The sequence below is a fragment of the Anser brachyrhynchus genome (assembly GCF_964034855.1).
Source record: "Anser brachyrhynchus genome assembly, chromosome: 3".
Lineage (NCBI taxonomy): Eukaryota > Metazoa > Chordata > Aves > Anseriformes > Anatidae > Anser > Anser brachyrhynchus.
The window spans coordinates 5,014,666-5,024,824 of NC_137696.1; the positions used below are offsets into that span (position 1 = coordinate 5,014,666).

At 41.8% G+C, this 10,159-nt stretch overlaps 1 long non-coding RNA gene across 2 annotated transcripts in view; it reads right to left on the reverse strand.

The window, feature by feature from the left end:
* Window positions 1–9,063, reverse strand: part of LOC308192692 — a 195,060-nt gene extending 185,997 nt beyond the window's left edge. For both annotated transcript variants that reach the window (XR_013949015.1, XR_013949016.1), the window contains exons 1-2: window positions 8,918–9,063; window positions 2,343–2,417 (exon numbers count right to left, since the gene is read on the reverse strand). This is a non-coding gene — a long non-coding RNA (uncharacterized lncRNA). The remainder of the gene's footprint in view (window positions 1–2,342; window positions 2,418–8,917) is intronic.
* Between the last annotated feature and the right edge of the window lie 1,096 nt (window positions 9,064–10,159).

Here is a 10,159-nt window from a genome sequence, read left to right on the forward strand (position 1 = left end):
GTTCAGAGTAACTGTGCAATTTGGAAGCAAATCCACTGATTGTCCCCACTGCTCACTGAGAATTTAGTGTAACATGTGTGTGACTTAAAACTTTTGAAGGAAGGTGCTAGCGCATGTTCACAAGGTTGCCCCCATACACCTATTTCCCCTATGAAATTAACCTGAAATCTGCAAAATCAAACACAATTGTATACCTTAATGATTACCTTATTTTTCAGCCAGCAGTTCATCAGCATTAGCCCTTCTTAGTAGTTATTAGCTCCATACTAATATCTAGGGTCTTACTAAAACCTACTGATGTCAACAAGATTTTTGAAATATTCTGCTTTCCACTGAAGTTATAGTAATTAAGAAGCTAAGCACAGTGCTTTAAAAAAAAAAACATCTCAGCACCAACCTCCATCCATACTCTTCAGCTTAGGAGAAAGGAGTGGTTGGCATCCCATTGCCCAGTCATCCCTGTTTTCATTGAATACTGTAAACACAATCATCATAAAAATCTGTTTCAAAACTTGCTGAGCAGGGTACATAACGTGCGGTACGACATGATACCACTCTTGAGGCTTTCAGCCCAAGATGTTTACAGGCTGTAATGAAAACCAAAGGCTTCTTCCATTACCCAAAACAACATACATTCCTTTAGCCCACTGGCAAATAAGAGACGAAGGAGAGATTCTCAGTGATTAGTCACTTATTTTTCTGACAGTTTAATGGGATTCTAGGAGCACCATATTAGCTAGCAGAATATCAATACAGTTTTTCATTCTGCCTCACCAGTGAGAAGTTTTCATAGTTTTGGGGTTAAAACAGACAAGAAATTCTGATGCTACTGAACAGAAGAGTACCTCTGCATTTTTAGTCTGAATGGGAGTTTCAACCCATTTAAGAAACTGCAAACACTAAAACACCAATTAGATCCGAGTTAATAACTGGCACGATGTTATACCACTTTCTTAAGAAGGGCAATGGGTTATTTCTCTCAGGTTCCATTAATCTTCTTGAAAAGCCCAGACTGCAGGCAACAAGGAGCAAAACGAATAACACTCAGATATATGAAGCAGAACACCCAGCCAAGATCTGCTTGCTTACAGACAGATGGCAAATACAGCCAGGGCTCTGAAACTACAGCTGCATGCCTGAGATCCCTCAGATCTATGTGTGTGATCATTAAAGATTTTCAAATTATCTAATAGAGCAGAGTCTCCTGGAGATTTGGGTTTCCAGACTTTTGTTTTCTTTACAAAGGACCACATTAAACTTACGCAGAACATATTCAAAAGAAAACAGTTCTCAGGCTTTTCTATTAAAGAAGTGTTATGCACACACAAGCGCTCTGGGCTTGATTTTCTCCTACGAGTGCAATTTGTTCACACTCTGTATCAGCAGGAACAGTTGGGAACACAATCATTGCAGCAAGACTGAAAACTCTCCCTGCACCCCTCCAGTCTGGAGGCCTTCCTTCTCCAGTCACTCCAGAGGACAGATACAGCTTCCCTTGGTACCGAGGGGTTCAGCACAAAAACACCTTCATGCCTGCATGTAGGGCAAACTCCATATAGAGCACATAACGATGCATCCAGTCTGCTGCAGTTACATATTTCTAGCCAGATGTCTATTTAGCCCAGTGGGAATACCAGTATGGCATATCCAGTCATAAGGGTTTAAGGGACACACGTCTCTGTGCTGCTTGGCATTACAACCAGGCTGGCCAGAGTGTGACTATATATTGGGCAAGGACTTTGCTTTTAGCACACATCAAATCTCAGCAAAATTTCTCACCAGAAATGAACATTTCACTCTTTTGGCATGTGAGGAGTCAGGTGGACAATGCTTAATATCAAAAAGCCTAAACGTCTTATTTCAGTACTATCCTCCTGACTTCCTGTTTCTAGGTATTTACACAATAAATCAATGCAACATAAAAGGTAGTCACAATGTTCACAATGCTCAAAAAGAAAAATGGCTTTATCCAAATAAAAAGCTTCAGCACTTCTGAATCAATATTTTTTACAGAAACTTGTTTGGCAAGTGTTTTAAAAAAAACGATTTGGAAGGAGAATCCTTATTTATGAGTCCATATTTCTCATGGAATGGAAATCCCATTTCCTGTGTAGCTCAGTGGGCTTCCATTTTATTACTGGTTACACGTGTGGTGGTGTGTTGTCTTTTTTTCTCTCATGTGAAGTGCATAAACTCCTCATGAAGGCTATTGGAGGTGCGTTTGTAAAATTACTTGAGACCCTAACTCCCCTAAAAGGCCACTGCCAAACATCTGCCTCAAAACATATTCCATATAAAATACAACAAACAAATGCAAATACAGAGGGAGATTCTCTTGTTACCTGATTTGTGACCATGATTAAAATCTCTGAAGTTAGATTCAGACTGTAAGCCAAATTGTCCAGGTAGAAGCAGATCTGAAAACAGTAAAAAAAAAAAAGTTAAATCTGGTATCTGTAGGACTGATTTATCAGCCTTTTAAAAAAAAAACCGAAAATTGCATTTTCAAAGGGCAATGACACTTAGGTATGTGAAGTCCATTATAATCCTACTGTCTTCTAGACTGACAACCAAATAAACCAAGATATGTATATACACACATGACCACAAACTAAAAAGGTGCCGAGCCAGAGAGTACACACTATGAAAGTCTTGGACAAGTAGTCCCTAGGAAAAGGTGTGTTTGCTTCACAGAAACAGAACAAGTAGGTTAGATTGCAAAGCAACCTTTCTTTCTGGCTACGACTGATAGAACTCATATGCATGCAAATGGAGGGGGAAAAAAACAACAACAAAAAACCTTTGACAAGCTGCATCAACCTGTTTATTTAGAACTCCACGTCTCCACAACCAGAGCAGCACTTCATTAGATAGCTTTGTTCTACAGAATTTCTTGGCCATGTAAGCTACACCCACCCTATCATAGTGGCTTGCAAAGTAAATCACTTGTATGTAAAGTTTACGCAAATAAGAAAACCAAAACAATCCATCTCATTATTTTCCTCAACAAATTAGGTCAAATACAAACAAACAAAGATATCATGTATGTGCGGAGAACGCAGACTGAGGCTGGTTTCACAGAGGAGTGACCAACTCCAGTAAATTAAATGCCCAGGGCCTCAGAGACTTCATCTGGTCCTAATTTTCAATCGGCAGTAAAATGATATGTTTTTTTCACTTTCATTGTAGCTTGTTTTCATCTAGTTCATGTTCCAAGACGTCCTGTTTTTCAAGCTCTGATCTGTCACATTAAAAAAATTGACTTGAAAAACGTACAATAGCCGACAGAGTGGCACCGCTAGGGCAGTGGAGCTCCTGAACCACGTGAGCAACTAGACTCTCCTGCACTGCATTGTGGCCTCTCTAAAATATGCACAACACTTATGAACTGCAACACTTCTACAGATCTCTTCCAATACAATTCACTACCAGAAGAGAAGGAAAAAGTTGTCATCACCACTGAGCCTTCTCTCAACCACATAGCATTACCCCTCACCCTCCCCAGCACCAGCAGCCTACAGGAATCAATTCACTGAAGGGTTGGGGAGATGAGTCCATAAAAGCAATTAGAAGCATACAGTTGCGGTACCTCTTATGCCAACCAACGGATCACAGTAATTTGTGTAAGGATAGTTAGTCCTCTCCTATAACCAAGGATGACAAGCCAACATCCCAGACAAAACAATGATATAGCCATATGTGCAGAGAATGCAACTGTAGCACATGCTGAACTGCAGCTGCAAGGCTGAGCTTGATGTCAATTGCAAAGCCTCCCCAAAAAGGGGGACAAATAGATGACGATTGGGATATGCCGAGCTCCACGCTGCTTTGGGAACATTGTTGTCAGTGCCAGAGGGAGATAAAGTTACAGTCGCAGCACCATGTTTGAATGCAGCAGAGAAGTATTCCAAGGATCAATTTGTTAGCCATAAAATGAAACCACAGTTTTACTGGCCCCATCCAGCTTAAATTAGAACACTTCTAAAAGTTAACTCTGCAGATGTTTCCAAAGTACCCTATCTCTATGCAACAGGCCAGGCATGAAGACACTTACTTAAAAAATTGCATACCAATGTTTCCTGAGAGATCTGAACAATCTGTCCTGATCACCTGATTAATTCAACAATCTTCATTCAAATAGATATACACAAACCACATGCATGTATATTTCATATAAAAGAGTCTACTAAATTAAGTGAACATTATTCTCCTTCAGTTTTCCCACCTCCCCCTTGAAATAAAGGAGTCTTATTTCACATCCTCTGGTCTGAGAAAAATAAATAATTAAGAAAGCATCTTGCAGCCCCCCACTCAGACAGATTCCCAGGGTAGGATTGCTCAACCTCAGCATTCTCATTGCAGCTTTGCCTCCCACCCTATTTTTTATTTATTTTTTTACTTTAAGTCTTGCTGCCAAAATCTCTCTCATTGTCCCTCCATATATTCCTAGGTTTTTCTTCACTTGCAGAATCACATATCTGCAGCACTCTCAAGACCCTTCAAGGACCCCTCTTGGCTGTGTAAATCAGAAGGAAATTCTTATCCAATGGATGCCAATTCCAGCCTGTGACAGCAGAGAATTTCGCCTCTCCCTCAACCCTTCTATCCCCATGTTGATTCCATGAGCCTGTGCCTCTCTCTGCCTCTAGGGATTCACTATCAGGATACGAGATTTCCTCATTCACCACACATTTGATCCTACACATACTGAAGCTGACAGTGAAGTCTACAACTAACTCTGTTTCCAAGAATCATGTCCTGGTCCGTATATTCTGGCTACCCTTACACTCCTCACTATTGGAGTATGAAGAGCAAGATAAGCTCCAGAGGAGATGCTGGCACATTGTCCTTCCTTCCAGCTACCTATTAACAGGCACCACAAAAGAAAATAAAGCCCTGATACTTAGCACTAACAAAGTCTTTCTACAGACTGAGGATGTCAATGTTTTATGGAAATTCTCTCATCTAATGATATGCCCTTCCCTTTATCCATCTCCATGTGGACTTTCATGAAGACAATTAATTTTAAAGTGAGTTGGGCATTTACCAGCAGCCCTTTAAAATATCAGTTGATGCTTCATACTCTTTTGTCTCAGCTCCCATTGCCAGGAACATGCCATTCATTGTAATAGCGGTTAAAGAAACTAATCCTAGACGTTTTTATCTCTCTGGTTTTGAACCACATGTAGAAGATAAAAAAAATCAGAATGGTGTTACTTCAGTTTTCCCAAGAACTCACAACATCAGATTCAAAGAAAGAGGTGCCTTGTCTTTGATTGCGCTATGCTTAGTCATTTAGAAATACTTGCCTTAATTCTTTTTAGCAAGGGCTACCTTGTACATTGGCAGGCACATCTTCTTAAAGGTGTCAAGCTTTTTCTTTTAAAAAGGAATACAAGAAGAACCGCTTCATTTGTACCATATTCTTCCTCTAATGTACAATCAGATGGGTGAAAGACAGGGGGTGGGGAAGAATTCCACAACATAATCATTTGGCAGCTTATATTATTTTCTTTCAAAGAGCATTACAATACACTTCTCTCACTTGGGGAACTTCAAGAGAAGATAATTATTCTTGTCTGCCTTGTAATATATATTAAAAGTGTTCAAATGTGGCTTTTCAGGGAATTCTGCCAAATATTTTTAGGCACCAGACCCATCTTTACTTAATTTTATATTGCCTTCCTAGTCTATTATGAAATACCCTTCCATGCAGTTTGAATTTGGTAAAAAGGCTGAAGCATACTCGTTTATATTAAAAACAAAAATGCTTCTTTCCTTGAAATAGAGATCTTTAACTCCTAATGTAACAGCCATTCAGATGCGCTGTAATTAAAGGGTCTCTATAGAGCTTAACACACATCAGTGAGGCTTTACTGACAGAGAAAACAGAAGGGTTTTTTTTTTTTGAGGCAACATAACAAGAACAAAGTAGCTTTAAATACTTTTGTTTTATAACCACTTCATTAGTAGTATAACAGTAGCACCTTAAGACTCTGAAGAAGACCAGAGCCCCGCTTCATGACATTATAGAAGCTTCAAAAGATGCAAATCTTGAACCTACAAGTTCTGTCATCAACTACAGTAAAGTATTAAATTACACGGGGGGGGGGGGGGGGGGGGGAGTGTTATTTGAGGTAATAATCATCTCTTATTATTAAGAATAATATTTGTCACAAGGGATAAGATAAAACAAGGCAGTCGGCAAACCAACGTAGACAATTTGCTCCTGAGTTTACAATCTATGTAAGCAGGAATGCCAAGACTGGACATGGAGACAGAGCTCATTATACAAATGTAGGATATGTATAGGTGGAAGAAGATAAGCTAAATAACAAGGAGGGATAAAACAGGTGTAGAGTGAATTTGAGGATATTATGCCCACAGACAGTACCACAAGGCAAACAAATAGTTCAGAGCTGGCAGCCACTGGACAAAGTGGGAAACTGCGACACAGAGACTTGCTCCAAGACACACAGCAGAGCAACCAGCTGTGAGAAGCCTTACAACCAGATTCTCACTTCAGCACCCACCCACTAACCTCTGGTGCTTCACTTTTGTAAGAAGTTCTAGGCTACCATAATGCATCCCAGAGAGAAAGACCGGGCAACCCTCACCCTGAGCTTCAGAAGAGTCAGATGTGGTTTACACGGCAAGAGCAAGATCAGGGTAAAGCCCACAATATTCCCAGCAGTGTGCTTCCTGGACACTTAGTCTTCCCCACCACCACCTTCCTTTAAAAGGCAACATCAGAAACTAGATAATTAGCTCAACAGTCCATGTGAAATGTTGTATTTGTTTAAGCATTTATTCTGGCTTCCTAAAACAGGCTGGAATCCAGCTCTTGGGCTCAGCCCCACCTTAGTTATATTTGTCCTGTTATGCACAACAAACTTGGAGCCGCATCTAAATATGAAACACTTTGAAACCACATTAACACTATCTCTTTATCATTAATGCACACTAACTTCTTCCACTATTGCCCCGTAGGTTGATTGGTTGTCAGAGCTTCTTTTCAAGGGACGGTTTCTGAGAGTAGCAACACTGTTTTACTTTTCTTAGCTTTCCCTGATAACCAAAAGGAAGCCAGCCCAGAACTGCCTGATGAAAACTGAAACAGCTGAGTGGACTCCTCCTACCTCCTCTCTCGTGTTTTCATCTTTATGGTGGCAGGCTATTCTGTGCCAGACAAGCTAAGATTTCTTATATTCCTCAGTCACTCGGCTGTTCTTTCCCATAGATGTTCCAACAGCAGATTAACGTCAAGGTTTGCTGAGCCAAACACATGAATCCCCATGAAGACTTCAGTCGAGCAGGAACGCTGCTGGATAGACCTTTTTTTGCTGTTAAACTGAGAACTTGTAAACTGAACTTGGTCTCTTGTGTCAGTAAGGAGTAACTTGCAGCAGAGCCTAGTAACACGGGTGTATGGGAAGTCAAAAATCAGGTCCCTTAAATAGTGTCTGAAGAAACGCAGTTGCATGGGGAAGTGCAGTGTTCCCTCTTTAGCATGCAGCTGCGTGCTCCTCACAGTGGCAAAGCACTGGGCTGAACAGATGCAGGGCCATGAACAACTGTGGCAGCCCCCTAGGCCTTCCCCCACCACAAGCACACCCACAGCCCCGTACATCTACCCAGAGGGTGAGCAGGGTGCACAAAAGAACCACCCAAACCCACAAGCTGGTGAGAAGCCTGCGGCACCCCAGAGCCTTCACATTGCCACGGCAAGAATCAGAGGTACCACACCTAGGGAAGCAACCGGGGCAGGCCTGCAAGATGCACGAAGCCTCACATCCCCTGAAGGGCAGGGCCAGCAGCCTGCAGCAGGAAGGCCCAGGCAGGCATCGTCATCTTCGGAGAGTGGACTCAAGGCTAGCAGGAGGGAATTAGCAGATCAGGGGAACACTCCCATCACCCCCAAACTCAGCAGCACCCACTGCCCCCAGTGGAAGTAAGACATTTGCATGTTCTTACCTCTGGGAGGGGCAGCTGCTCCCACTGAGCAGCTACCCTCATCCTTAATCCCTAACATGAGAAGGAAAACACATTCTTCAGTCCCTCCCTTAAAGCAATGCTAATCCCTTCTTTAAACACCTTTATAAGTCCTTCACAGGCCCAGAATCTTCCTTTCTCATAGCGGCTACAGAGGAATAACACAAAGGGAGGAGAATGACTACTAAGAAGTGAAAATGCCAAGTTAAAAGAAAAAACAACACAGCAGAGCAGCATGCGCTTCTGAACAGAATTCCCTTCCTAGAGGACACAGGAATTCAGCACCCCTTCTCACCTATTGAATCCTTTTGCAACAAGACCCCAATTTGACCAGTAACATTTAAGCCATTTTTATCAAGGCTGTTTACCTGGAGTCACTTCAGGCACAACACTAGCACAACACTGTAGCAACACTGATTTCATCGGCCTGTCTTCAGAGCCTTGATGGATCTGCCCACAAAGTTCCCCTCAGAAGAACACAGATCCCACTAAGGAGCCAGCCACCCAAGGAGACCTTAGCTCCAGAAGGCCAGCCCAAGCCCAACATCTGTACTGTGAGCAACCCAAGTTTTGGAGAAGGCACAAAAGACCAGTTCCTTATGCTTAGAGCCCAAGCTGCTCTCAGCCTGATGATTAGCACTGCTTCAGGCTTACCCCACTCAGCCCTCCAGCCAGGGCCCACCACCCTACAATTTGTAGGCCCTACACAACAGGGAGAGGACATAACACAACACATACATGAAATAACCACTCCTCAACAACTCCAGACTGAACACATAGATGGCTTTGACTTCCTCCGTGGGTCAGAAAAAACGCTAGAATTTTCCATCTCTAGCAGCACATATGATCAGTGGTAACCCCACATAAATACATCTTAAAAAAAAATCAGTTTCTTAATAAAATATCAGACTGCAAGATTACTAACCTAACATAAGCCTCTTCTCAATACTAAATTTGATCCTAAACTTCAATCCAAACCTTCTCTTAGAAGAGCAGCTCTGAAGGCACTTTCCAGGGAGAAGTCCCCTACAGGTGTACCTACTTAAAATGTCAGCAGCTCCAGGTGCTGTCACTCACCACTGACTGCCCTCCCCAGCAGCTCCTGACAACTCTTTCTTTGCCAGTTTAGGGTTTAATTCAGCCCAATGCATTTCTTGAAGATGGTAAACCAAAACTCCACATGTGGAGAAGTTTGTGTCTCCAACCTTGGCCTGTGGGCAAAGCTAGAGTGCCCCTTGGATTCCACACAACTGGCACTGCTTTCCAGCTGTCGCTGCTGTGGTGACAAAAATTGGTAGATTTGGTGCTGTCTACAGAAAACAGGTGTTGGGACCTCCAAAACCACCACTGGGAGATCAGGGACTTACCGTCTTGTCCATTACTTGAACAGACTAACCTCAGTCTTCAGCAGTGTACATCTGCCTCCCATCCCATTCCAGGAAAACTGAGTAACAGTTTGAGGGAAAACTATATGTACAGCCATAAGTATACAGATCTACATCCCAAAATGAGAATACTCCTGATTTTCTTCAGGAAAAAGCTCGGTCTACCATCAAAGTAAAGGACACAGCCTTATCAGTAGATTCACAGCCTTATCAGCAGATGGAAGAGACTGAGAGGCTTTTTTTCCCCCATTAGGAGACACTAGTATCCTTTAACAGCTAAGCATGTGTGTTTGCATGATTGACAAGAATATGAATTATTTTTGTGATCAGAAAAGGGAAAAAGAACATCTAAGCCAATATAGCTCAAACTATGGAATACTAGTGTTTGCGTAGGCCCGTAATCAGCCCACGAAAACACATGAAAGAGTAAAAATAATAAATTTGTTTTGTCTGTGCAGTTGTGCAGGGGATCTGTGAGATAGATCAAAGGTGCACAGTCATTTCTGTCCAAAAGGTTTGGAATTCAGGACTCCCAATAGTATTGTTTATGCTCATCATCTATCAGCTGCTTATGTTTCTTTAAAAAAATAAAAATCATTTTTTAAATAGTTTAAATACTAAACTGCAAACTTCTTAGAAGACACTATTAAAGAGCTAAAGGTGAATTGGATACCAATGTTTTGCAGTTTAAAGTGCTAGCACTTTATAAAGAGAAGCCTTTTGTTAGAGACAGGAAGTTTAGTTTATTGCCCGGTGTACACAGTTCACCCACTGCATTATTT